Here is a 27,696-nt window from a genome sequence, read left to right as displayed (position 1 = left end):
TACCTTTTCCAGTTCCCCTCATCTGCTGCATCTCTCTCTGGTAGCACTTCTGCCAGGAGCTGTGCATGTAATCCATTCAGCAGAGGGAGTCAGATGCTAAAATCTGCAGTAGCCCCTCCAGACCAGGACTTTGTATTTGCATGCAGGATCTGAAAGCCTTGATTCTTTGCTCTCTGCTTAACGTGGATGGGCGTGTATGGGGTGAACTGGTCTCAGCTGAGCTGGCTAAACTCTGCTGTAATGATACGATCACAGCAGCAATATCATTGAGTCATTGTGTAAATTGTGTAAATCTCATGCTGCACTGTGAGATCCCTCTCAGCAAGCCTGTGATCTTTTCCTACATCTGCGTAGCCCCCCTGCCTTACTGCTGCACATCATTTGCAGCAGCACTGACTAGTGCAGAGTTGGAGGGACATTTGGTTCCATTTTACAATGCATTTTCCTCCCTTGAGTCCACAGAGATCTGGTACCATAGCACTGCCTGTAGGCACCAGATGCCACTTGTTTTCTGAGGAAGAAAGGGGAAAATGACCTAGGGAAGGGTAGGCACTTGGTGCACAGAGGCATGCAAGGAATTGTGCTGCCCAAACCTGGTGTGTCTCTTCAAACACAGGATGTTACACAAATGCCTGATGTGAATTTGGCATAAGCACTTCATAAATTGTAAAAACAACTGTACAGCCCCCTCTCCAGCATCTCAAAGGCTTTTTCTGAACAAAATCTGTAGAACCTGGAGTGGCCATGGTGGGAAGGTGTGGGTCACAGCAGGTGCCCCAAGAGCGGAGGGAAGGACGGCAGGAGGCCCCTGTTCCCTTAAGGGACACCTCAGAAGAAGCAGTTTGGATGTTTGCTCTTCAGATTACTCAGCTGGGCAAGGGAGTGGGGGGAAGGGGAGATTGGCAAAATATTTCACACGGTCCTTCCAGCTGATCAACAGAGAAGTGAAAGTCAGCTGCATGTGCTAAAATGATGCCTGTGGTGTAAAATACATCATGAGAGGTCAGAGATGATAGTGACTAATACTTCAGAGACAGACATGAAGGGGGAACCGGACTCAAACTGATGGCTGAAATTTGACCTATTTGACTTCTCCTGTGTTATCTCAATTATTTCATTAGGAAGTTTTGAATGAAGAAGAAGCGTGGGATGCAAAAATCTGCTTCAAACATTCATTGTGAGAATGGTAATTGAGTTTTAAATATTTATGGCAGAACCTGGAGTTGTACTAGTGAATGCATTATAGACTCTCCCTAGTGGTAAGCCTGGCTTGCTGGAGACCTCGCATTGCAAATAGCCCCAGTACAGTGAAGAAGGGGGAAAGGAATCTTTTTTTTCTGAAAATTATTTATTTAGCTGATTATAGAGGGCTTACTCCTTCCTAGGCAACACTTTCAGCTAGGAACTACAGGATATGGGGAGGAGAACGGTGTTCTAAACAAGCCTGACACCTGGATAACCTGCAGGTCTGTGTTCACACCACTTGAAGCAGTTTGGCCCCAAAAACACTGGATCTGCAAAAAGATGAGGCAATGAGAAGTGAAAGACTCCTGCCTACTGCTGCCATTTGTAGCTCTTGCCGCTTGGCATTACTGATCCCGTGTGAGACGCCAGGAGGTACATATGCATTTTTTCTTTCATTGGTGATGGAAATAGGATTGTTTTCTCTGCAGGCAGAGCAAAAAAGAGTCTGTGGTCCTGTGCTCTGTTGCTGGCATAGGCCTTGGTGCAGTGGATAAAAACGAGGCCTTATTCCCTCGCCTGGCCCTGGGTCTGCTGTGGTAAGACAACACACCACACTACTTTAATGTGCACGACTAATAGCGCTCTAAGCCTCCAGCGGAGGCTGATGGTGCTCCAGGCACCGGAGCCGGAGCTCCTGCCGTGCGCGGGGTGTCCGACAGCCCGGCGCTCCCGGGAGCGGCTCCTGAGGGGCGCGGGGCAGGCGCCGCTCTGTCCCGCCGGGAGCGCGCTCAGGTGCGGCTGTCCCTCACCTTGGGCCAGGTGGCACAACAAGCCGCAGCTGAAACGCGCAGAGCCCTGTCTCAGCCCCGAGGAGCCCCCACCTCCGGCCGGCGGGGCACGGGCTGTCCGCGGCTGCGAGGCCGCCCCGCTCCGGCCCCCCTGGGCAGCCCGGCCCGCGGAGCAGCGGACGGCCCGGGATGGGGCGGGCTGGGGCGCACCGGGGTCCGGGGCGGCTCCGGCGCTCCCCGGCCACGCCTCGCTCGGCCCCGCACCCCGGCGGGGCGGGGGGGACGGGGGGCGGCGCCGGCTGCCGGGGCGAAGGCGCCGGCTGCGGCGGCGGGCGCGGGGCTGCCATCCCGCGGGCAGGCACGGCGGCGGCGGATGGCGGCAAGGTCAGTGGGCGCCCGCTGCCCGCCAAGGGGCTCCGCTCCCGGGCTCCCCTCCCGGGGCGGCGGGCGATGCTCGCGGGCGGTGGATCCAGCGGCGGGGGCGCCTCTCCCTCCTCCTCCTCTTCCCGGCGGGGAGCGGGGCCGCCGCGGGCGCGGATGCCCCCCGCCACGCGTCCCTCCTCCCCTCCCGCCCGGGCGAGGGGCAGCCGCGGGTTTCGTAAGCGCCTGCCCCGGGCGGCCCCGCCGCGCTCGGGTCCCCGGGCGGTGCCGCGGCGCGATGCGATGCGCGTTCAGGTGAGCGGCCGAGAGCGCGGCCGCGTCCCGGGAGGGCGGCGGGCGCCGAGGTTACTCCAGACCCGCCGGGGTCGCGCCTGCACCGCACCGGCGCTGCTGCGAGCCGAGGAGGGGTGTCCGTGTGCTTTGCGAGCAAGTAAACCCAGATAACTTAGAGACGGGCTTTGGTGGGGTCCTTTGTTCCAGCGGGAGGTTCGGTGGTGCTTTAGCGTTGGTTTGGTTTTTCTTTTTTTTTTAGTTGATTTCCCTTCCTTATTGCCGGCAGTTAGCGGGGAAGATACGCGGTAACTCGGGTGCTGTCATTAAGTGCCAGACATCTCGCCGGGATTTTAGAAAAAGGCTTTAATTATTTTTTTAAGCAGCCTGGCGGTGAGGCGTGAAGCCCCCTGCCCAGGTGGGATCCTCGCTGTACGGAGCGGCAGCGCTCAGAGTTCCTTACGGCGTTAGATGCCGACCCGGCTGAGGTCGAGCTGCCAAAAATGTGATTTACGGACCCTGCCGACATCCGTCAGCCCAGCGCTTTGTTCCGTACGCCGTCCGGTGGACGGACTGCTCCGCGAGCAGCTCTGCCTCTCCTGAAATGTGGGCACAATTAGGGATATGTGCGCCAGGGTGCCAGCCCGCGAGGCATTGAGTGTGTGTGTGTTTGTGTAATAGGTGTCTGACGAAAAAAAAAAAAAGCAAACAGGCTTTTGATAAGGTCCCATTAATTGAACTGTAAACGTAGTAATTCCTCTGTGCTTGTTTGCTCACTGAAACTCTTCCTCCTCGTCGATGTGGTTCATGGTTTGTTTTTGTTTGTCTTTTGTTTTCAGCTAGTACGTTTTAGAGAGCTTTTGATTCAGATTTACTTAGCTTTTTTGTCTGATTTAGGCTGTTGGAAATTATTTGTAGCCTTTCAACTCAGGATGAGCATGAAGGTCCTGTTCTAGCCTTTCTGTACCACAGGCCTTTTCCGAAATGCCCAGTGAGTCTGCACTAATGTAGAGCCTATGGGATGACAACAACAGCAATCTAGGAAAAAAGCCCTTCTGCTGAAAACTCTGTTCTTGGCTGTGTAACAGTGTGCGGCTGGATTTCAGTTGCATGAAAGGTGGAATGTAAAAGTGGTCGTGGCTGAGGAGTGCAAAGCTGGGACAGCCTTGTCCTGTTGCTGGTGGCACTGGCGTGCCCATGGGTGTTGGGACGGGAATCCTGTGGAAAATTCCCTCTATGCACAAGCTGGCAGTACAGTTAAAAAGCACAAGCTGGGAGGCCTCTCAGAGGCTTTGGACAGCTGGCTAGGTATGTGAACACAAATGGAAACGATGCCTGCTTGTTGCTGCTTTTCTGGGGGGGAAGAAAGTTGGTTGGACCACACCTGATAGAAGTTTTATATGCTTGTTGTGAAGTCTTCGTGGGAGTATTGGACAGTGCTGTGAGATACCCAGATTAGAAATGCCAGGAAGACAATAAATATTATTTTGGCCTTAATATTGTGTGTTTTAATTATACATGGAAATGAATCTGTCATCCAAAGACCTGCTGTGGCTTAGCAGAGTGCCCAGGGAATGGGGAAGTAGATCCTTCTGGGTGCTGGTCACCCTTCCCCGAGGGACTCACTTGGTCCTTCAGCTTTGCCAAAATCCGTGGATATGTTTTTGTCATACCTGTTCTTGGCTTCAGTTCAGGGTTCTCACCTTGACCCCTCGATGAACTAGATCAGAAACTCCATCAGCCACAGTCTGACAGAGGCTTCAGCACAGGTTTAACTTCAGTCATGTGAGTTGCCCCAGTGAAATTAGAGGTAGATACTTGAAAGCAATCTTGCATATGGAGATTTCAAGCTCAGGGCTGCCTCTCATAAGCTTTCCAGGGTGTGAACTGTGCATCATTTTTCTGTGCATGGGGCTGAGAACAAATGCCATATCATGTTTGGGTTCCATCCAGATCAGCTGACATACTTGGGACCAGTACTGGCAGAGTAGCAGCAGTGGTGTTTCTCTGCTGGAGTTTTATGGAGCATTAGTGTGTGCTTGGGGCTTGAAGTCTTGCTAGAAGCTAATGAAGCTTATACTCCTAAATACTCAAGCCATCCTTTTGAGCAGAATTTAGTTTTCTAAGTCAGTGAAGTATTTTTCAGACTGTGACCTCAATCAGTTGATGGGGCCTGGAGGATACAGGTCTAGTGGTATGAATGGATCTAGATGATGCTCTGATCAGTTGATGTGACTCTTCTGAAGACCTGGTGATTTGTGGTTCTGACCACATGGCTGTTGACTTTGGGACTTGGATTAGGGCTCCTAGCCTTTTTAAGAAGAGTGTCCTTACACTGCCTTTTGTATACCTGTGTCTATTTGTCAGCCAATTCTGCAGCCCCCTTCCGTACACCAAGTAGAAGATACTCAGGCAAGTAATGTTACTGACTTGAGTGTGATTATTCAGCTGAGTGAATGGTGTGCAATCCAAGTTCAAAGGAGCAGATTTTGGGTGTAAGTGCTCTTTTTGTGGAGCATGTGGGAAACTAATTTCCAGAGCCTGGGATCTTGGCATGCCTTACATTTTCTCCTGTTCTTATGCATTGCCTTCTATCCGGTGGGTGGGTGGGCTGGAAGTCAGATGGCTTTCCTCCCCTTGCAGAAAGCAGCTCTTCAGAGAAATTCCACAGCTGTTTCTGGCTCTGTCTGGAGTTGCCTTCTTGCTTTGTCGCTGCTGTTTCCTCCTGCTGTGCTCTGCGAAGGGAGCGGGGGAGTCTTTGGAACTGATGCAGCTCTGTAGCATGATCTGTCACACCGAGTGAGGTTAGAGGAAACCCTCCCAGCCCTCATCAGTGCAGCTTCTCCCTGGGTCCTGGACTGGCCAGAGCTCAGCATTTGCTGCTCTGACTGCAGCAGAGCTGCCCCCTGCCCTAAAGGCAGTGATGGTGGCAAGCACCAACATGGATTAAGGGGCACTGGGGATGGAGAAGGATGCTGAGGTCTCTGGAATTAATTCATTTCTAGGGTTGTGAAGGAGAATGTGATGGTCCTTCAGGCCTGACAAAGCATTTCACCGTTTTCAGATGAAAATTGCCTTGCCCTGTTTTTCTGCTGCAGAAATTACCCCTTCAGAGCAACCCCCAGATGTAAATAAGTTTGAAATTTGCCCCTTCCCATTCCAGATGTGTAATATCTGGGTAATTAGAGAGCTGAACTGTATTGTGTGCTATGCAGCTCACAGGCTGGGTTGAGCAAGATGTTGTTTTTTGGGATGTAGCAGAACATGGGAACACCACTAATCAAACATCATAGTTTTCATCTGGTTTTATTTTATTTCATTTTAACTTAAGTTTCCCCAGGAAATGAGCGCTGTTTGTGTCATGTTTGGCCAGTTTCAACCAAATTGCACCAGTGGCTGGCAGTCTGGAAGATCACTAATTTCCCACTTGTGTTTGTTAAGAGTAGTGGGTGGGCTGGGAAATCTTTGAAGCAGTGCTCTCTCTGATGAAAACTGGACTGCCTACAGCTACTCTGTGTTCTGCCTGGTAGTAGCTGCCCAGCCAGGCATTGCATGTGTGGTGGTCAAACACACAGCACCTCTGCAGCCCTGGCCAATTTGCAGGGTGTGTGTGGCAGGGGCAGATGTGAGGCAGCACTGAAGGGAGCTGCAGGGACAGGAGGGCAGAGGACACAGATATCCCATAGATGAGTCCTGCTTGCTACTCTTCCTTGCAGCATGGTTTGTCAAGCTAAAGCCACCTGAGATTTAGGAAGGTTTGTGGGCTGACAGCCACAGTTTGGACAAGCCTGCTTTGTCTGACCTCCAGACCACCTTGGGAGGTGAGTGTTGGAGCAGATGGGAATGTGCATGCTGGGCAGGACTTAGCAGAGGTGCCTGGGCAAACTCGCATGTGTGCAATGGCAGTGTGATAATCTGGGTGTTCACTGGTGCTAGCCATCCTGTTGAAGTCAGTGATAATGTGACACTGATAACATTCAGTGCTGTATGTTTCTCCCAAAGTAGCTTCTGTGAGTGAGTGCAGTCCTGGATTCCCACACAGCCCTCTCCCCAGAGTTACTTTAGGTAGGTGTGCACTTGGGCTGAGGTGCTGCTGTGAGATGTCAGGGACATGCCTGTGTGTTGCTGAGCATCCCAGTATAGATGCAGCTGGTTTGGCATGGCTGTCTTGAGAGGTCTGTCTCTGAAAGCTGGATGCCATTGTACTAAGAAAAGCAGATTTACCCTCACATGGATGTGCTGGATGTGGTGAGCACATTTCTTCCAGACTTGGACTGAAGGAAAAAACAAGCATTGATAGTATAAACAGGAATGTCAGAGGTGTCGAGCATTTATGTGCATCACATGCAATTCTTAACTCAATGTGGAGGGTGATACCCTTTTTGTAGCTGCTGATTCAGACTATGCATACCTGCTGTCATAGGGCATAGAGAATGTCCTGCAGAGATCACCAGTGTCAGGCTCCTCAGAATATTATGTGACTCCTTAGAGGGCCAAGGTAAAGCTCAAACACCCATGTAGCTCTAGGTAAAACCAGATGCATCTGTCAAGGTGAGGCGAAGGGAGGAATTGTATAGCTGGCTCCCCATCAGGGTTTACAGAGGATGTGGAGGACTGAGTCATGGCAATGAGGCAAAATGATATTCCCTTTCCCCACACAAAAACTGTGCCTGGGCATCTCTGGCATCCCAGTATAATTCTCTACACTATTAGGGATATGTCACTGTTAGGGATATGCCACATAGAGAAGCAGAGCATCTCTTGATTCTCTTCTTTTCCCCTCCATGAACACCATCTCTGACCACTGGTAGCTTGGCATGGTAGATGACTGTGTGGTGGGTAAGAATGGACTCTTGTGCTCGGACAAGACATTGCAGGTCCCTCCTCTGAAGGTGCCAGCCACCCAAGCTTCTGTGTCAGGAATCCTGAAGCAGGCAGATGTGGTGTAAAGCATGGCATTATCTGTGCCTGCTCTCGTTAGATGCATTGTGCTACCTGTATTTATTTAGGGATGGTGCAGTGCTTTCTCTGTGAGCTTTTAAACTGAACTGAGCAGGTTGCATGCCAAGAAGGAAGGATTGCAATGTTTCCATTACCACAGTGGACTTTTCCATGGTGGAGCTTTTCCAAAAGATGTGCACTGAGAAGAGCTGGTGTGACCCAAGTGCCTGGGACACTGCAGGCTCTGACTGACTACACCTCAGGGACTTGATAGCTCCAGGTTTTGCAAGCTCTGTTCTCTGAGAATGAGGAAACATAGAAGTGAAACTTGCTTTGTTATGTGCACAAGATCATGTAAAACTTGTGGCAGTAGCTGCCAGCACCCCACAGACAAGGTGAAAGTACTACTTAAAAGGAAGGTTGGGTGTGTGTTTGCAATTGGGAACATACAAAGGCAAATGAGACTTTTTAAAAAGCATGAAGCATGCATAGGGAGCATGCTGTCAGATGCACTGCCTCTTGCCAGCTAATATCATCTGCAAATAAAACAAGTTATTGCAGCTGCTTTCCCTCACAAAGCAGGGTGACCCAGACACTGAGAAACATGTTGGCAATTGGCCTGAAGTCAGAGGTATGCAGGGTAGTAATTTACTTAAAGGACCCAATATAACAATTATCATCCAGAATGAACACATGCAACTCTAATGTTTGCTTGCCAGTTGTATTTTACATGATGCTCTCCCTGAAGTTGCTCATTGACTGCATCTACCAGCAAACACAGAAGCACAGCTTGGAGATGATGGGCTTCTTCTCTGATTGCAGTTAGGAGCAATGATTACACTTCAGTTTTGTTGTGGAGGTAGGAGAGATTCAGTGGCTTGGGCAGAAGGCTGTTAGAGGGGTCATTTGGGATCCAGGCCTTGGGAGCTTTCCTTGTGACCTTGGGCAATGCACATCAGCTGCTCAGCACCTCTGTTCATAGAGTCTGATTTGTAACAATCAGCCTCAGAGTAGGTGATTGATACTGGACTTGGTTTCCTCCTCTGAAACAACCCCAAAATTCCCAGATGTTTGTGCATGGAATTGAAGCATAAAAGCTCCCTTTCTTCTCCTTGCTCTTTACCTCAGATAAAGGTGGAGGAAAGGGGGTTGTTCACAGCCATCTGCTGGAGGCATCCATCCTGTTGGGAGCAGAGGCTGCTGGTTGTTCCACATGTTATTAATGATGAAAATATATAAACATATGATCACATAATTGTGTTGCATTTCAATTGCTTACAAAATAATGACATCAGGAGAACAACAGGGTTACAAAATCAGGCGGACAAAAGCAATGAAGTTTCAGGACTAATGTTGCAGAACTCCCCTTTGCATCTGCATTATGATACAATCTTTAATTCTGTAATTGCATCATTTTTTTCCCTTTCACAGAGTCCCTTTTTCACTGGATAGGTAATTGCTGCATAATTCATTTTCTCTTCCCCACATTTACTTTCTCCATGTGTCTCTACATCTATTTATTTTACATCCTACCCAGACCTTGAACTGAACAGTTGCTAATTGCTTCCTGGAGGGCTTTCTCAGGTGGGGAAGTTATTCTTACAGCATTATCAGGTACAGGTACTGTCTTTGTTTTCATAGTTGAGGAATGAAGTCAAAGAGCAAATCAATCTCAGGTGATTGAAACACCTTCAATTTTGGCTGCGTCAAAGAGGTACTTGGGTATGATTTTATTTTTGACTCATCCCAGAGTACTTGGCATGGTGTAGCAGGGAAGCACAAGGACAGCTGACCTCAGCTGCTGGTGTGGGTAGATTAGCCCTAAATGCCTTGACTGGAGGGTGGAGCCACCCCATTAAGGGTTACCTGAAGAGAAAACTGGTTTCAGACTTACTGAGCTTAAAACGTTGAGTGTGGAGCCAAGGAGGAGGTAATTCCTGCTTGTGGGTAGCATGTCCAACTTCCTCAAGCAAGGTGGTTGTCTCTCTCTCTTCCTGCACTGCTTTGTTCACTAATATTAGTGACTTTCAGAAGCCTGAGTGAGGCAGGGTTGGAGGGAGAGCTGTTGCGTTTATCACACAATATTTCTGCCTTTTTTTGAAAGCATTTGATTTCCAGAGCTCAAATGGTTTCTGATCATTGAACTGGAAACAGAGTCAGTGCAGGTATATGCAGAGGCAGGGTGAATGGTTGTATGGGTAGTTTTCATTATCATACCTCCTAATTTTGAAGTGATCGAGTTTGCAGTCTTTGTATTAAAAAATAACATAGCTAGGTTTAAATGTAATTTTATAACTGTACAAAGGGAAAAGTGGGAGATAAAAATTAGGCCCTGTCATATGAATCTGCAGTGGCCTGAGTCATCCAGAGAGCACAGACCCTTGGGATCTGGCAGTAATTTCTAACCCATGAGATTAGGGCCTGGTGAGGGAGCCCTGTTTGCCTATGGATGGTGGTCAGTGGCTGGAGTGGGATGACATGCTCAGCAGCTTGTCTGGTGCTTTGCAGCCCAGAGTCTGGATATCCTCAGATCCCAGTTAAGGATGGATAGGCAGAGTTCTGGTGCTTCCCAAGACCTGCCTCTCTGACTTTCCTGTGTTCTGCTGTTCACTATGTGGCAGCCTAGTCATCCCCTTAAAGTCACCCTTCCCAGTCCTGCCTCCTTTCCCCCTCTGTTTCTGTGTTCCTCTAACAAATGCCATTTGCTTCTCTCCATGCTCTTGGGTAACATCACTTTAGCAGGTTGTTTCTGGTCCCACTTACCATTTTCCAGAGGTCCAGATAGCCTGGCAGGGTTATGTACAAAGTTATGTACAATCTTGATTCCAGTGTAGATCTGTAATTTTTGCTTGTTCAAACTGTGGGTGAAGGCAAGCCCAATGCCTTTGAAGCCTTTTCCTTACTTTTAGACCAGAGCCATTACTATGGGATACTTTGAGATCTAACAATGGGGGAATGGCTGCTTTAGGCCAACTCTATTTATACCTTATATCTAAAGAATATGCTGTGTTCCACCCTGTTCCTCAGTGTTTTGTTGTATTCAGTCTTGTTTGATGTCACCTGCCTTTTATAGGGTTGAATATGATATTGCAACTGAAATTACAACAGTTCATAGTGAGCAACACTAGTTGCTCATGCTTTTTTTATTTTCTGGAAATTAATATTTCAGCATGATAGTGCAAGAAAGTGTGTGCAGGTTCTAGAGGCAGAGCTTCCAGCTGAAATGCAAGTTGGTGATCTTGGCCACCTTCCAGAAAAGTGATGTGTTGTTCCAGCAAGTCATTAGATGTCTGCACTTCTGTCTTCTGACCAATTTACTACGAGTCTCTTCCTACATCTTTATTCAGGGGAGGGGGGTGGTTAGTACCAGCCTCATGCAGCAGCAAGAGAGGACGAAGTAGGCAATCTCTGGTTGTGTTCAAATGAGCATAACGATAGGCTTTCTTTATGTACTTTGGGGTTTTTGGTTTCATTTTACTAGATGAGGAAAAGTGGATGTACCAGCAAAGAAAATCTGCTTGCCAACAAATTTGGTTTTGGAACAGACCAGGCTGACCTGCAGTGAAACAGTTGGGATGATAATAATTTAAAAGATAGACTTGTGTTCTTGGGAGTTTGTGATATAAATCATGGCTGTGTTCATTATAAACCATGTCAAACTAGATTCATAAAATAATGTCAGAGTGTCTTTAAAAGTTTCAGATCACTCAAAGGACTGTCCACCTTTACAAAATAATTAATAAGCCAGATGCTAAAAACTGGCACCAGCCAGTTTTTCTCCTTGCATTGCCACTGTGTGTGAGTCCAAGAGCGAGTATTTGATTACTGAACTTCATGTATTTGAGGAGAGACAACAGGAACATGGGACTGCTCTTCAGCTCTTATCTGAAAGTTCTTGGGGTTCCAGGGACTTTGTCAAGCCTGTGGAAAGTTACTGGGAGAAATGGTTTGTATCAATGGAGACAGCTACACATCTTTAAGATGTTGTGGGGGGAAAAAGTAAGCAGCAAAAAACACTGCACACTATGGCCTAGGCATCTCCTGGAAGGTGGTGGTGAGCCTGTGTGCCTGGGATTTGGTCTGAGCTTGGACAGGCTTCACTTAATCCCTGACAGAGCCTTGTTCTCTCTATTTTGTTTGTGTGGTTTTCTTTTGAAGTAAGCATGTTGAAGCAGACCTTCAGGCACTCTAAGTTGCCATAGCTCTCCTGGGAAAGAGGTGCTCCTCTGTGGGGTGGTCCCCATTTTAGGTGTGCCCTGCTGGCCTCTCTCCACCCCTGGTTTGCCTCCCTCCTCTCCTCTTCCTCACAGCATCTGTGGTCAGATGCTGAGAGGCAGGGACAGGGCTTGGAAAAAGCTGGCTCAGCGGAGGAGGTGGAGAGCCAGCTGATGCCACTATTAATGTTCTTTCAAAATTGATGGATGAGACGATTACAAAATTGCAGAGGGAAGTGAAAGTTAACAGAATCCATGTTTTAATTGTATTCTGGATTGTTTTCAGCAGCCAGCTTCTGAGGTGCAGGACAGATCAAGTATTTTTGTGAGGATGTTGATGTGGACTGCACACTATACTGTTTTTAAAGAAGGAAAAAAATTGGGCCAGTCTGTTTTCCACACTCTGCTGCTCTCAGTCTTCTTCGCTTGTCCTGTGTGATAGTATGCTGTGTCTAGACAGTAAATCAGATCTGAAATCCTATCCCTATGCAGCTAGAGAAAAAAGGCTCTTCCAAGCACCTGTGGTGTCAAAGTGCTCCAGGCTGTAATGGGTACCTAGCTTCTGGACTTGTAGTTTCTTCTGTGTGCCTGCCCTTCATCCCCATGGAAAGGAGTGAGGATGATGGAGCTGTGTGGCTTGTGGGTGACCAGCAGTGCTGGCCTTTAGCCTGAGAGAGATTCTTTTTCAGCTGATGAAGCCCTCCTGCTCAGTCTGGAAGTAGCAGTTGTGTTGCATGAGGTTTTCTTCTGGACAAGTCTTTTGCTTGAGTATGCTTCATCCAGGATGGGACCAAAACACTTTCTTCTAAGCTTTGTTTTTCTTCAGGCTTTAAATAAACCAATTTTATTTGTCGTATTTTTCCTAGCTTTTCTTTCCTCTGTGACTGAGAACTTCTCCCCACAGGCTCCTTAATTCAAACATAACTTGCTGTAATTCTGCATGTTTTGAAAAAGTACTTGTGTAGGTGGTTAAGAGAAGAAAGCATCAGTCTTTTTGCTTGCCTCCTCCTGCTTTCTCCTAAGTCAAAAGCTGAGAATGGGACTTCTTTCAGGAGTGGGCTCTTAAATTAAAGTCCCAGTCTCAAAGTCCTGGCATCTTCATCAAACAAGCATTCCTTTCCATTAGTTTCAGGTGGAGTTGCATAAGAGAAGGTATCCTTGGGATCTTGGAGGGCTGCTCTGTTTCTGAAAATGAATGATGTGGGGTGGAGATGGTCCTCTGCCTCAATGCTTTAGCATGTGTGCTTCTTCCATCTCTCTTATACCTTTGTAAGTGTTTCTGGGATCCAGCTGGGCAGTGAGGAGCCTGCCCCATTTCTCCCTGCTTACCTTCATGGGCCAGCAGCTGCCATCCTAGTGGTGAGGATAGGTTTCTCTGGCTTCTGTTCCTGCTCTAGAGCTGGTTGGTATTTTAGTGTCTGTAAGCTAACATTAGGCAGGGTAGCACACCAGGGAGCTGGACTGCTGTAAGAGGAAAAGTTCCTCCCATCCTCTCAGGGAGGAAAACAGGCTTGTGAGATGTGGTTGTGATCCCTGTGAGTTCCAGAGGTGCCTTAGCTGAGCAGCGGTAAGTGGGGAAGATGAGCAGTGGATCACAGCGGCTTTCTGACATACTAAAGGACACAAAATCTTCGCAGTGTTTACTCTGAAAATACTCTCTGTGCCTTTCCAGAAGTGCGCTGTTTACACACACGCAAACACTGAGATCTTGCAGTGTACGTGCCTCCTCTGTTTGTGCTGTGGGCACAGCTGGTAATGCTGATAGGAGGGTTTCTCTTGTACAGACACTTCCTGCTTGGAAAGTAGAAATTTGCTGAGAGTGGCACTGGAAGCCCAGCAATTCTCCTTCCAGTGGGGTAGGGAATTGCTGGCAGGGGCTGAGCAGGACGAGGGGGGCTGAAGGGCTGGTACTGTTATTTGGAATATTTAAATCCTTTAAGCTTTTTTCTCCCCCTTAGCAATACTTTCCAAATCTGTTTAGTTAAAAGAAAACCTGAAATATGCTATTTTGCAGATGCTTGGGAGCCTGTTTTCTTCCTTCTGCCATGGTAGATCTGTTAACGACAGTGACTACAGCTACAGGTTGCTTGTCCAGGTGAAGTTTCTTTGCTTTTGTGGTATCAAGCCCTGTTTGGTATGTTTTGATCTGATTCTCACAAAATTTCCTTTTGTTTGCTGCACTGTTGTTTATGCCAGTTTCCCTATAAATGTTATGGGAACTGGCAGTATGGGCCTGATGCCAAGGGTAAGGGACTAATACAAATACATTTATTTTTATTTTGGAAGCTCTTGCAATTCACACTTCGCTGGCAGGGTGGTAATGATGTTTCACAGAAGAATGCCTGGCTTTTTATTTTGATTTCAAAGTGCTCTAACAGTGTCCATCCACAGTCTTAGGCATGGCAAATGATGCACCTGGATAAAGGGGCCATTCAGCAGCAGGAGATGGGCTGGGGGCATAGGATGAGCCTGAGGTTTGTCCAGGATAACAGCACTGCTGTGCCATCTCCAGAGCTGGGTGTGATGTTCCTCGGGGTCTAAAACAAGGTGTGATGTCCCTTGGGGTCTAAAACAAGGTCATGTTTCCAGTTTTTAGTTGCCAGGCCAGTGTTGTAGCTGTTCTGCTGCGTTGCTTACTCAGTGTTTTGTTTTTGGGGGCTTGAAGATGTGTTCCTCTGTGAGATCAGGGTTCCTTTCTTTGCAATTCCTGCCTGTTTGGAGTATGCAGAGCCAGGGGCAGAAGTGGCTATGAGCCCTTAGGGTAGCTGAGGGTTTGCTTTGGCTCCTGGTGGCTGTGCTCACGGGCTGTGGGGTGCACAGAGCATTGTGATGCCGAGGTTCTTCCAGTGGGACACGGCAGCTTTGGCACTCAGGGCTGTGCCAGTCTGAGGGCACAGTGTTTGAGCTGGAGAGACACTTGAAGGGAGGTCAGGATGGTTATTTGCATTACTGATGAGATGATTAGTGGATGGTGTTCGTAGCTCTCATTAGAGACCTGTGGAAGATTGGGTTCAAACAGAAGGATCTGTGTGTGTAATTTATGAGGGCTGCTACTTGGACCTTCATTCGTACTCTTAATTGTTCCACAGTGGCAGTGGGGTGAAGCTGGAAAATGCTAATTGTGTCCTATGCTCTCATATAGGAACAAAGGCGGCCGAGGCATGTGGTCCACAGAGGCTTAGATGCTCTTCTGTGCTGTGGATCAGCAGCTTAGTGCAGGGGGATCTGATTTTCATGTCCTCTGAATGTCTGTTTAGAACTGATGATTTGCTTTCTTTGTATAGAAATAGCCATTTTTTAAAAATAGCTGAAATCAAAGGGCCAGGCTCTTTGGTTCAAAACTATTTGTTCTTGGTATTTGTCACAAGCTTAGTTGACTGAATTAATCAAATAGAAAATGCTTTTTCCCAAATCAGAAAACATCCATGGAAAAAAATGTACTCCACCTATTTTTTTTTTTAATTTTAAAGCAAAATACAAAAAGATGCCTTTTCTCTGCTTCCTTCTCTCACCCTCTTTCTTCTGTTTCTCTTGATGGCAAAATTACAAAAGTAAAAGGTTGAAGAAAATGCTTTGTATGGTTATTAACACTTGTATGTATGGAGGGAAAAAACCAAAATATATGGATTTTTTGACTTACCAAAAATAGGCTAGTGAAAAATCAGTGATTTATGTAAATATGTTGGTATGAAGAAGGTGCATTTAACAACTTGGAGTAACTTTGCAAGTTATTCTACTTTGTATTCTGGTGGTACATAAACAAAGACTTAATTTTACACTTTCTTGTCCCTGCATATCCTTTTCTGAATTCCAGCACAGTTACTGTTCATGTAAAAGTAGTCTAGGATATGGAATTAATTATCTAGGGTATGTCCAATTAATTTTCTTTAGCTCATTGGCTTCTTTTTCCTTTTTCCCTATTAATTAGTACTACTGATGGAGGCAACTCTTCTGAAGTGTGCAGTGCACTTCTTGGAGTGTCCTGGCCTGCGTCACAGTTCAGGAGCCTCTCTTCTCCATTTTCTTCGTGACCCGTGTCTGAGCAAAAGCCAGTGCCTGCCTTAAGAGGGTCTGAAGTCATGGGTGTGATGTGCTGCGTATTTTTGGGATGTACCAGCTTCCCCCTTTTGTAAATCAATTCATCCTGTGTGAGGTGCAGTTCCTTTTATATTTCAGCACTGCTTGCTTGTTCAGTGAAAGGAATGCATACAGTGGTCTAAGTGGATGGAGCTGGTTTTGAGTGTTACCGTACTGCCACACAAGAGAAATTCTGAGCTTCTTTGTGTGAAACGTGTCTCTTCCAAGAGAGGAAAGTCCTTGACTGTATTTTCAAAACCTGGGTTAAGCAATTACTCTATGACGGCATTAACATTTTCTTTTCTTGCCACTTTTCCTATTGTGGCAAGATTTCCAGGCAAGAAAAAAAGAAAAGCAATGTAAGGGAGAGCAGATAGTTTGGGGGCTTGTTTGTTTTGCTTCTTTAGCGCATCTTACCTGCATTGGATTTCTGCAGCGTTTTGTGACCTCCAGTGGATCTCATGAGTGTTTTCCATTCAAAGTTCCAAGCAGGCAGAAACCTACAAGCCAGAGCACTGAAAGCTCTGAACTGCCTAAAAGGAAAAGCTTCTTGCATCAGCTCTTCCTCTTTTCTCCTGTGTTGATGAACATTGAAGGCAATTGTTTAAACCATCTGAGCTTTACTTCAGAAGAAAAAAAGGAAAAAAAAAATCACAGAACTGTCATCACTTGGAGATAAGTACCAAGAGGACTGACCACTCCTATTCCTCCTCTAGGCAATCCCAAATTTATTGCTTGCCTAATTTCAATACATTTTTTAAGCTTATGAAGATCAACTTCATCTGAAAACAGAACTGTGGTTTGGTTGTATTGCATCTAGGAAGTGAGGATTAGTCTTGTGTGTCAAGATACACGTGTTTAGACTATCTGGAGCTTGAACATTCTTGGAATATTCTGAAAGAAAAAACTGAGTGTCATGCAGGCATTAGCTGAAGAAGAAAAGATCTTAACTCACAAAAATCATAAGTAGAAGAAATGCAAGTTGCATTTCTTTAGTGCTGCATAAAAGGAAGTTGCTAAACATGTTCATTCGGTAAGCAAATGGGTTAATGGACTGTATTGTATTGCCTTTTTATTTTTTGTAAATGCCTCCATATCATCAGCTTCCAAGATAGATTGCTGGCACATTACCTTCTGTAGCCAGGAATCAAGAAGAAAGAGTTTTGTAGGAGTAGCAGTTTCACCGGACTGCCTAGAATCTCAGGCTGCTTATTAGGTTTCTTTGAATTACTGGGTGATGTATTTGGTAGCTGGTGCTTTGTATCAGAACTACATAATGTAAATACATTTAATTAGAATAGTGCTCATACATTTTCCATCAGTCTTTTGACTGGATTTTGCTAGCTTTGTAAAGCACAAACTCCAGGTATTGGCAAAATCTCTTCTTGTGAATGCCTTTCCTCTAAAATGCTGGTGCAAAGTAGTTATGTTCTATCAAAGGGAAAGACTGGGGGTGTGCTGTTTCTCCTGAAATTACACAGGTCTCTGTGCTACTTTGAGGATGCATGTTGATGATTTAGCTCTTCCTCACAGTTCAAGGGTCCCTCTTTCCTGATGCCTTGGCTGCCACTGCAAGGCTTCCTTACAGATCTTGCAGTGGTAGAGGGAGGTGCCCCTGCCCTTACCTGTTGAGAAAGGGTGCTCAGCATCTGGGAGGCACAGACACCGAAATACAACCCTTGCTCTCCCTGGGAAGCTGAGGCAAATCAGAAAGAGCTAGAGAAGCAGGGTCCTGCAGTCCACACAATGCCTGCTTCCTAGCTTAGTACAGTGGCTTTTTGGAAGCAATGAGATTAGATGGCCATGTGCCCAGTGCAAAAAATTATTCACTCCACTGTATTTATTTTTATAGTGAAATTGCATTTTCATATCTCCGTGAGAGAGACTGTAGCAGGATACAAACCCAGTGAAGCATTTCTTTTTGTGGACATAGCGACTCTGGCACAGCTGTGATGAAGCTTGCTGCTCTCTTCATGAAAACACACTGAGCTGGAGTATTGCTGGTTTGCATCCTCTGAGGAAATTTGGTGGTGCAGTTGTGGTGAATGGAGATTTTGTATTTTGTCACACTCCACATCGACATTGCTGTGCAGGAAAAGATGCTCCAGACAAGCATAGCTTTAATAAAGTTACGTGACCATGATTTCACAGTAAAATATGGGATTAAGAACTACCTAGAAAATAATTTAATTTCACTTTCTAGTGACTCAGGAATGTGAACTTTAGATTTGAGGCACATTTCTTAAAGGGGTTTTACATTTCAGTGCGTTGAAATTAATACGCATGTAAAAGCTTGAGAGTACGAAGTCTGTGCTTGTGAATTGGGCAGTTAGTGGTTTGGCCCACCTGCATTTTGTGTTTACATGCAAAGTAATTTGCTTTAGCAGTAGAGCATTCCATGTGCATATAGCATGTGTTACAACTAACCTGTGCACAAACAACGTAGTTCTGAGAAATATAAGAGGCTGTGTAGTTAAGACAGGCTGCTTGTTGCAGGTCACTAAATCTAGTGACCTGCAGGTCACTAAATCTAGTGTCTTGTCTTAAAAACAGAAGAGGGGGAAAAAAGTTGGAAGTGAAGATGATGGGGGTTGTGTGATTGTTGTAGTTAGGATCCAGTCCACTTCGAGTAATGCAGCCTGCTGTTGATGTTAGAGAATTACTCAGGGCTCTGTTTCAACTGGTCTCCAAAATGACTCAGTGTAAGAACCGAGGTCATGTGGATTTTTTTAAGACTTGTTGGACTAATTAGGCTATGCTATGTGGCTTAGTATTAGTTAAGCATGCCCAGAGTTACTGGTAAGAGTTCAACCTTTAATTTTCTGCTGGAAGCAACTTCTCTTCAAAATCCAGAGACATCCAGCAAGTTGTGATTTGAGATTGTAACATACAAACCCCAAAGCGTTGTAGGAATTACTGGGGAAGGAAAGAAGCTGTAGAAACTGGAAGGGGAGTTAATTATATGACAAGGGATCCACTGAAAAAGCAGATGGCTTAACATTCAGTGTTGCAGGGAGAAGATGGATTGTGTGGATGTTTAGTAACTACTTTGACTAAGTCTGTTCATGTTCATATAATATATATAAAAAAAAATCTGGCTGCTGTGATTATGTATAATGGCTTATTATGTAGTTGTTAGAGCAAGACAACAGAGAAATAAGACTTCCAGACGTACTTCTTTTGCTCACTGCAAACATTCAGTCCCTCTCTCTCCACCTCTGGACACGCCAAATGTTGCTTGCAGGTTATCTGTGTTCCCCCTTGCTTCCTGCTCACTCTCTGTCCCTACCCACCTCCTGCCCCTACCCTGGCCTCTGGCTCCTCTAGGGCATCTGGTGTCTTTTCTCCTGCTGCATTCTTCATCCTCTTCCTACACTTCCCAAACAGCAGTGATACAGTGTAAATGAGGCAGATTTTTGGTTCCCCCTTAATTTCTGTGGCATATGTAAGTTCAAAACATTTAAAAGAAATTTTAATAAAGGTCTTTGTCCAGTGTTTGTTTCCAGATACTGTAAATGATTGGTGAATATCTTAGCTTATTTCTACAAGGAAACTCTCAGTATAAACTTTGTCAAATTTTACATGGCTGAAAAAATCATCTCTTGACCTATAATTCCAGAGGAGTAGTTTTATTGAGATTCAGACTCAGGTTTTGTATTGTAGGAAGTCTGTGTCTGCTAAGGAAGAGCCTTCATCTGTCACATGCTGTTTACTGTCCAGAGGCAGATTTCAAGTCTGGAAGTGTGAGGCCACATGCCATTGAGAGGGTTCTCTCAAAATTGGGTCTTTGTATTGCCAGACCAGAGGGCAGTATGATCAGATGAGCCAGAACATGCAGTGGGATGTTTTTAATGATTTTCATCAATTGCAGGAAGACAGAGCAGTACCTGGCTGTTCACAAGGCCTGCTGGGCAAATGCACTGAACCAGTAAAAACACATTGAAGGAATGCTGTGTTTTTTGCTTGTGATATCCATGGATGAGCGTTGGGTTGTGTCAGCACCATCTTTGCTTTAGTGTGTCACATTGGCCTTGTGCTGGCAAAGGTTGCAGGGTGGCACTGGGTGCCTGTTTGTCCCAGCATAATGTTCAGCGTGGTGTGCTTCCTCCAGCAGCTCAAGATTGGTTTCTGGTTGGACTTTGATCCAGAAGTGACCCCTGCCACCACAGGGTGGGTACAACATAGATATTGTACACAACATATCACACCTAGGCCTGCCCAGTTTAGTGGTGGCCAGTGCTGATTCCAGAGGAGTTCTTTTCTTTTCAGCTGTGCTTGGTGTTGGCACAGCATAAGCTAAACCTAAGCTGCCTGAATACCAGCTTAGCTAACTTGTTGTTCTTTGCTACTATTTGGTCTTCCCAGCACAGACAAACATCACTTCATTTCTCCTCTTCAAAGGCTGTTGCTTTTTTAATTTCTTCCCCCCCCTCCTAGTGACACCTCCAGTAATGTTTCATTGCCATGTAAAAGGAGGAAAGCACTTTGTCAGCAGCCTACTTCAGGCAGATAAATTTATATCTTTGAGAAGCATATCTACAGAACAGCAATTACTCAGATCATCAATATTTATATAGCAGATAATAGACATCATGGACAAGATGAATATTGTCACAAGAGCAATAGCTGCTGGGGAGGAGGGGGGAATGCAAAATATAATTGCTAGATTTCTTTAAATGGGATAATTATTTAACTTTCAAGTTAATAGCTTAGGGTCTGAATTAACTATCAAGTGGGAGTTCATTTGCTTCTAGAAAGTAAAGGGAAATGCCCTTTCCTGTCTACCCTTAGTTAACACTGAGTTCAAGCTGCCTGGTATGTTGTCCCTTGCATGTGACTTTAACTGAAGGCAGTAATGATGCCACTCTCAGAATGAGGAATCATATAAAATAACTATAAAGCAATCAAGCAACTTGTTTTGAAAATTAATTTTTGCTATGTCTGCTGTGGATGGACACTTGTATTTGAGATAGAGGCAGAGTTTAGAGACATGCTTTGATTGTAAAAGCTGACCCCCAGTGTTGAGGGAAAGGTGGCCATGCTAGGGCAGGTTTTTTACCAGAGCTTTGCAGCATGCTGCCTGCCAGCTGATGTGCTGCTGGCTGCCCTGGACTGCCTGATTGGATGGGCAGCCCAGTGAGTCCCTCTCTGGCCTCCTGGCCGGAGGGACAGCCCAGTCAGGGCTTCCTGTTTGCACGGGAGATGCAGCTCCTGAATTCTGCAGAGAGAATGCCTCCTCCCACCCGCCCTTTTTAACCTTTTTGTGCCAGTGTGATTATTTGTACGGCTTTCATTCACTGGCAAGAAAATCTGCTAGCTTGTCCTGTTTTTGAGATGTTTTAAATAAAAAAAACTAACTGCATGTGGGCTGCTTGCTACAGATAATTTATTTGCTGACTTCTTTCTTCTGCTTGTGAAATGCCTCTGAATAGCTCCATTTTTTTCTTTATACTGACTAACTCTTCACATGTGGCTTCAGATGAGTATCTGAAACCCTGCACCCTCCTGAATTCTTTCAGCTGAGGGGGAACAGTGGATGGGAAGGCACAGTACTTGATGTTCAGTGTTTAGCTCAGCTGAGCTGGCTGTCATTTGTAGCATTAATCACATGGTTTTCAAAACATTAAAGCAACTTGGGAACATTTGCAACAGAGTTGGTCCACAAAAGATTTAAAGTACTGCAGTGTCAAGCCTCTGGACTCTGTGTTCTATGGGATGCACATACGAAGGTTTCTTGTGCAATGCCCAGAGAAAAGCTGGAATGGGATTTGCAAAAATTGGCAGCCTAAATCAGGAAACACATGAATTGACTACAAGGGAGGATCAAGAGGAGGACTTCTAAGTTGGTATCTCTCTTTCTGTTGCACAAAAATCAGCTGAACTGCTCCTTTGTATTCCTTCCTGGAGTTAAGTACATTCTGTTGAGCTGTAAGCAGTGGAGGAGCTTGGGCTTGGCTCTCTCTGAGTTAGGTGTGATACTCAGCCCAAAGGAAGCTAAGGCTGAGTTCCCACCTTTGTGTAGCAGCTTTTGATTGTGGCTCTTTTTCTCTTCATAAGTAAACTCATTAGACTGCCTGGATTCTAGCCCTTTCCAAATTAATTTTTAATATAAAATAATTAAACATTCATTGGAGCAAGGACAGGAACTTCCTTCTTATACTCACTTTTCCTTTCTGACCTGATTACTGAATTGCACACTTCAAAGTGGAATGGGGTTAAGGATTGAGGCATTGGTAAAGCTCTGGACTACTGAAATTCCTGATACTTGAAACCTGGGAGAAGGGAAAAGAATACTGTAAATTAGTCAGATTCATCCTTAGTAAAGAAAAGTTTTCCTTCTGCTGTGAGCATACCCAGATTCTCGTGTGGTTTCATTGAGTCTGCCATTGGCATGTGGCTGGGGGAAATCCTGACCCTGTTGCATGCAGCTTAATTTGAAGCTAAAATTAGGCCAGCTTAGATCTTGCTATTGCAGGTACAGCTGAGATCTCCAATAATGTCAGTATTAATAGTTTAAATGCCCGTTCCAGTGCAGAACTTTATTAATAGTGGTGGTTTCTAAACTGCAGATCAGATCCAGTACTTTAGAAAAAGTAGTGCCCCCTAAGCTTTTCATGATGGTGGTGTCATGTTTGCTGGGAATTTAAACTTGCAGTCAGTGGGCTCACTTTCTTAGTTACCTTCCCCAGATCCCTTTGAGGCAACCACTCTTCAGACTCTGTTGAAAGACTGTCTGCAAAAGGGTTAGTTTAAACATTATCTTCTGTCTGAGATCTTGAGGAAAGTAAGCAGTAGATATCCCTTGGAGAGACCACTGCAGTTCTCAAGCCAGCCCCTTACATAGGTGTGCCAGCCCTGTGACAGATGCATTCATTGCTCCTCCAGGTGCATTGCAGCTTGGAACAGCTTTTTTTCAGGGTAAGGAGAAAAACAAGGGGCCATTGAAAAGGGCAGGTTATCAGCACTACTGATATGCTAGATTATTTGATTGTGTTGAAATAATGAGTTTTTCATCAGGCTAGATTGTTTGTACCTAATTCTCTGAATAGTTTGTTTTTGTTTTGTTTCTTTTTTCATTGCTGTAACTTGCACAGAGATCCTGGAGATAATGAAAAGGATTGCTTTCCCCTCATGTTTAATGAGGTACTTGCTGTGTTTTGGCTGTCTTGTCCCATTGCTAAGCCCTGACATATTTATATTCTAATTTGAGGATGAAGTGTTAGTGGAATGAGGAGATGCTTTGTTTGCAGCATGCAGTACCCATGAGCCTCTCTTAATTCCATTCTACCTCAGTGTCAAGCACTGGGGCATCACCATGAAGACTGTACATCAAGGCTTTTCTGTCAGGCTGGGGCAAACTAGCTAAAGCCTTGAGGGGTTTTGGTGGGTTAAGTGTGTAAAGATCCAGTCCTGTGCAGTGATTTTCTTGTAAGGCAGAAATGGGAAGAACTGCATGGCAAAGGATGGGGTCAGGGGACATATTGCTACAAAGCTTCAAGAATGTTCTTAGAAAAATCTCTTCTCCTTAGCTTTTGAGCAGTACAAGGGTGAAGCTTTTTTTGCCTCTTCAGTTGGTTTTAAGCTGGTTTGAGGATTTGCCCTGCATCACCTTCTGGAAGAGTTTTTCTGCATCCTGATTTTGTCTAAGTTTATTGGTTTATTTTATGGAGGAACACTGCCCCCCACCAAATCTCCTCCCATTGAAAAATAGAACTGAAGGGTTAGATTGAGGAATGCTAGCACCATATCCCATGGGAACCGTAATTAGCATGCTTTATTTCCCATTCTTCCTCCAGGGTTTGGCTTTATGGCTAACTTCCATCTCCTCTTATAAAGTTTAGATGCCATTGTGGTTATGGGAGATGCAGTGTAGCTGTTAAGCTACTGTCCCTGTTGGAGACTGGAAACAAGAGTCATCCTGTATGCAAGTACCTTGAGCTGGAGTAAGCAGCATTTCACAGTTCTGCAAATTAATTGCCAGTTTTCTAATATTTGGTAGAAAGGTACCACTTCCCTTAGTACAGGTGGCATAGCTGTTAATTTAATATAATTCATAAGGTGTTCATTTGAAAACTCATAAATTTTCATGAAAACTCACTTTTCTCTATTTTTAATTCATCATCCTGGCTTAATTTGCAAGCACAAAATACCATTTTTAGGGACTTGTCCTGCACTAATAAAGTGTAATACTATGGTCCTGGAGTTAGTTGTAAGTTCAAAGTGTAGTAAGTGATATGATTTGCCTGAGGGCACCTCTTGTTTTCCATAAATATTTCTGATGTGGAATGGAGCTAGGCTGGGAACAGAAATAAACTATTTCCGATTTTACTTTCTGAAGTAGATAAGATACCCTTCTTAAAATTGAAATCAGCAGAAATGTTGGAATTGTGTTAATTGAACAGACTGATAGTCCGAAGTAGGAGATGTGTCAGTATGGAGTTTAAGGATGTCTAGAAGAGAGAGGCTGGTCAGCAGTAGCAAATTAGTTAGAATTCAGTGAAGTTGTATTACTCACAAGTTTGCTTTCAATAAGCAATGAGCTATTTTTATGAGGACTGTTTACAACTGCTACTTTTATGGTTGGCTAATTAGCAACCCCCTTCAGAAAGAAAAATGACCCTCCTGAAAGTCTTCAAGCATACAGAAACTTGGATTTTTTAATCCTCTCAGTTTCACAGTGTCTTCTGCCTTTCAGTTTACAATCTCTTGCAAGCTGCCACTCTCCCTGTTCATGTGACTTCTACAGAAAACACGAGTAATAGTAGTTGAAAGGGAATTTTAAAATAGATGATGAAATCTAGGACACGTCAGGATGATTTTGAGGTGGTCTTAAAAAATCCAGTGGTTGTCTTCTTTGGAAGCTTTTGCTGAATGTTTGAGATTTAGCATTCCTCATATTTATCTAAAGATTGGGAAGGTCTGTTCCTCTCAGACAACACATATCACATATGTTGGCATTTGGGAATTTGACCAGAATGGCTTCTCCACTGGAAGCATTCCTGGGCAAGTCTGGCTCAAATCTAGTCTTGAGAGCAGCTACTGTGAGAGGAGCTTCACCCAGCTCAGTGGAACTGCTCCATATGGAGGAGTGGTCAGTGGCAGAAAGAAATGCTTGCAGAACTGGACCCAGACTGGTTTTCACAGCTTTAAAGAAACTGTATGTTCACCTACAAAGTGTCTGTGACACATTTCCTTAAACTCATGTATAAATTTATAATTATTTTCATGTGTAAAATAAATTGATTCATGCTATCATATGTGATTGCATGCTCCTGAACATCTTTGCAAAAAAGCAAGGTAAACAAGTGAAAAGCATTTTGGTAAGAAAATGTGCATTTTGAGAGTTTGTTTTGCCCATGTTCAAAAGCAGTTTAGGGAAGAAGCTCCCTCCCACTGTGCACATCTCTTCTGATGCAGCTGCATCCCTGACACAAGAATGTGTGAGCTGGGCTACTTACGGTGGTGAGGAGTTACTTGAAGGAAAGTTAGAGCTGTGTGACATGCTGGCTTTCCTTCCTTTAGTCCTTCTGTTTGGAGTTAGTGTGACCCAAAGATAAGTGGCGGTGTTTGGTGAGGGGCGGTGGAAGTGTACTCCCACAACTACAGGAACTTTATGGCTGTAGCTCTTGGAGGAGCTGCAGGAAAAAACCCTTTATATTTTGAGGAACCTGACTCATTTTTTCCAGTGTTACAAGCTTACATTCCTGTGGTGCTGCTTCCTCTGCTGGCTGAAACTCCTTTATGTTGTCCATTGGAGAAACTCTTATCTTGTATGTTAATCGGTGGTTATGAAATGAGAACAAAAAAATTAAGAATGATGAACTGGCAATTCTAAGAAGTGATAAGAATCTACAAATTTGTCCTTTAATAAAATTATAATACTGTTGCTTTTTAAAATGAAGAGGGACACAGAGGTCCATAACCTGTACTTGTGCATTTTAAAATCAGGATATAATGCTGAGTTGGAGATTTTCAGCTCACTCCTTTAAAGTCTCATTTTCTAGCATTCATGCTGCTTTTTTTTTGTGTCATTTTAAACAATATACAATAGAATTTTTCCACCAACAAAGGCCTGTGCATTTCAGTGACCTTTACTGCTTTCTTTAGAGGAGTTATGCAATCAACATACAGGAATGAAAATATTTAATAATTCTTTTTTTCCTAAAAGAGGTCTTATACCTTTCTTCTTATGATTATACAACTCACACCTGTGTCTTGCACCTGCGCTCTTTATTTTGAGGAGCTTCAAAGTCTGCATGCAGAATCTCATTAGCAAAAAATCAAGCTTAAAAAAGAATATAGGTGGATAAAACTATTGTCTTTAAAGCAAGAGGCTTTCATTCTAATGTTCCTTCTTTGGTCTCCCACCCCCATTAAATATATGATATTTCTTCCAAATTTCACAGAATCACAGAACTTACAAGGGGATTGAGAGAATTTTGTGTGCCTTCCTGAGCCTACTTACAATGCACTTGCTGGCTGGCAACATTAAATCTCCTGAGAGTCCACGCTAAGTGCAGTCTTCTCACTAGAGATGGAGGTTTATTGCACCTAATAGCAAGGAGAATACTGGAGCCTCATCACCCCTTAGTTCTGCTTCCCGATCAGGGTGGGGTATTGAGGAGAGCATCCATGCATCTGTTCAGGGACATCATGGGAACAGGAGATTCAAGTGAGTTCTTTGAGCAGCAACTGTGTGACTTGCAAACTTGGAAATGCTTCTGGTATTAACCAGCAGTTACACACTTCATTGCTGCTCTGTGTATTGGTTACAGTTATGCTTTATAATTTGTTTTTCCACAGGTGAACATTTTGTTGTCCACATCCACAGTGAGATAACAGCTAGGAAGGCAGAGTAAGCATGAACAGTTGCAGATAACTTACTCTAAAAATGTGTTTTGAGCAAACTTGTGTGCAGCGCATATAGTGCATAAACCTTGACCTGAACTGTGCCTTGTTCAGTGAGTGATGTTAGTGAACCATCAAGAAAAAAGATGTTTATAGCTTGTGAGGAAATGAGTTTGAAGTTCTAAATACAAAGGAATTTCCTAAACACAATGGATGTCATGGCACTAATCGTGGGCCCTGCTCTGCAAGAAGAACCCATTACTTTGGTTTTATATTTGTTGGTCATATCCACAGATGACCTTAAACTTTTCCAGTTTTGTGTCTGTTTGTATTTGGAGTCGATTTGGAGGGAAGGGGCAGGGAAATGCCAGTGATCTGACATATACAGGAGAGGAAAGGAAATTACTTTATGACAGATCTTTTCTGCTATATCCACATGAGCAGATGGATCCTATGGTACAGGTTTGCCTTTAAGGAGAGTTTAAGCAGTAAATACTTTGCTTATTGTAAGAGGGCTGCTTATTTTCCATGTTTGTATAGCTTTTAGGTAACGTAATTCATAATGACTTTTGATAAAAATGCAGGCTTTTTTTTTTTCCACTCAGTTGTATGACCCTTCAGTACTTTTAAACACTAAAATTTTCCAGGGTAGAACGATGTGAAAATTGCATCTTTGTCAACTGAGCAGTTCAGTAACTATCTAAATGTTGACTGTTGTGCTTAATGCCTAGAGTTGGACAAAACAACTGTCTTCTACGATTTTTCTTTAAAATTCTGTTTTCAAGGATACCTCCTTCTACCTCTCTCAAGTTGCACAGTGTTTAAAGGGCCTAATTTTGAACATTAAAGGATTGGGAGTGTTTTTAGCAGGAGCAAAACAAGCAATTGCTGTTAAGAGTTGGAAGAGAGATGCAAAGACCAGGTGGGCTCTTTGAGGTGGATTTATTTCTTCTGGCTGCTGAGACCTCTATGTAGAGGCTTTACTGACAGTC

At 44.7% G+C, this 27,696-nt stretch overlaps 1 protein-coding gene across 4 annotated transcripts in view; it reads left to right on the top strand.

The window, feature by feature from the left end:
- Positions 1-2,270: 2,270 nt before the first annotated feature.
- Positions 2,271-27,696, top strand: part of RNF152 (ring finger protein 152) — a 43,076-nt gene continuing 17,650 nt past the window's right edge. The window contains exon 1 of one of the 4 annotated variants that reach the window (XM_056484759.1): positions 2,271-2,357. The gene's annotated coding sequence lies outside the window, so the exon portion shown is untranslated. Of the gene's footprint in view, positions 2,358-2,428; positions 2,785-13,793; positions 13,875-27,696 lie in introns of those variants that run through there. The other 3 variants (XM_056484763.1, XM_056484765.1, XM_056484766.1) reach the window with 3 other exon arrangements.

Source organism: Oenanthe melanoleuca, chromosome 2, assembly GCF_029582105.1.
Source record: "Oenanthe melanoleuca isolate GR-GAL-2019-014 chromosome 2, OMel1.0, whole genome shotgun sequence".
NCBI lineage: Eukaryota > Metazoa > Chordata > Aves > Passeriformes > Muscicapidae > Oenanthe > Oenanthe melanoleuca.
Note: the sequence above shows the minus strand (reverse complement) of the source record. Positions and strands in the feature narration are given on the sequence as shown.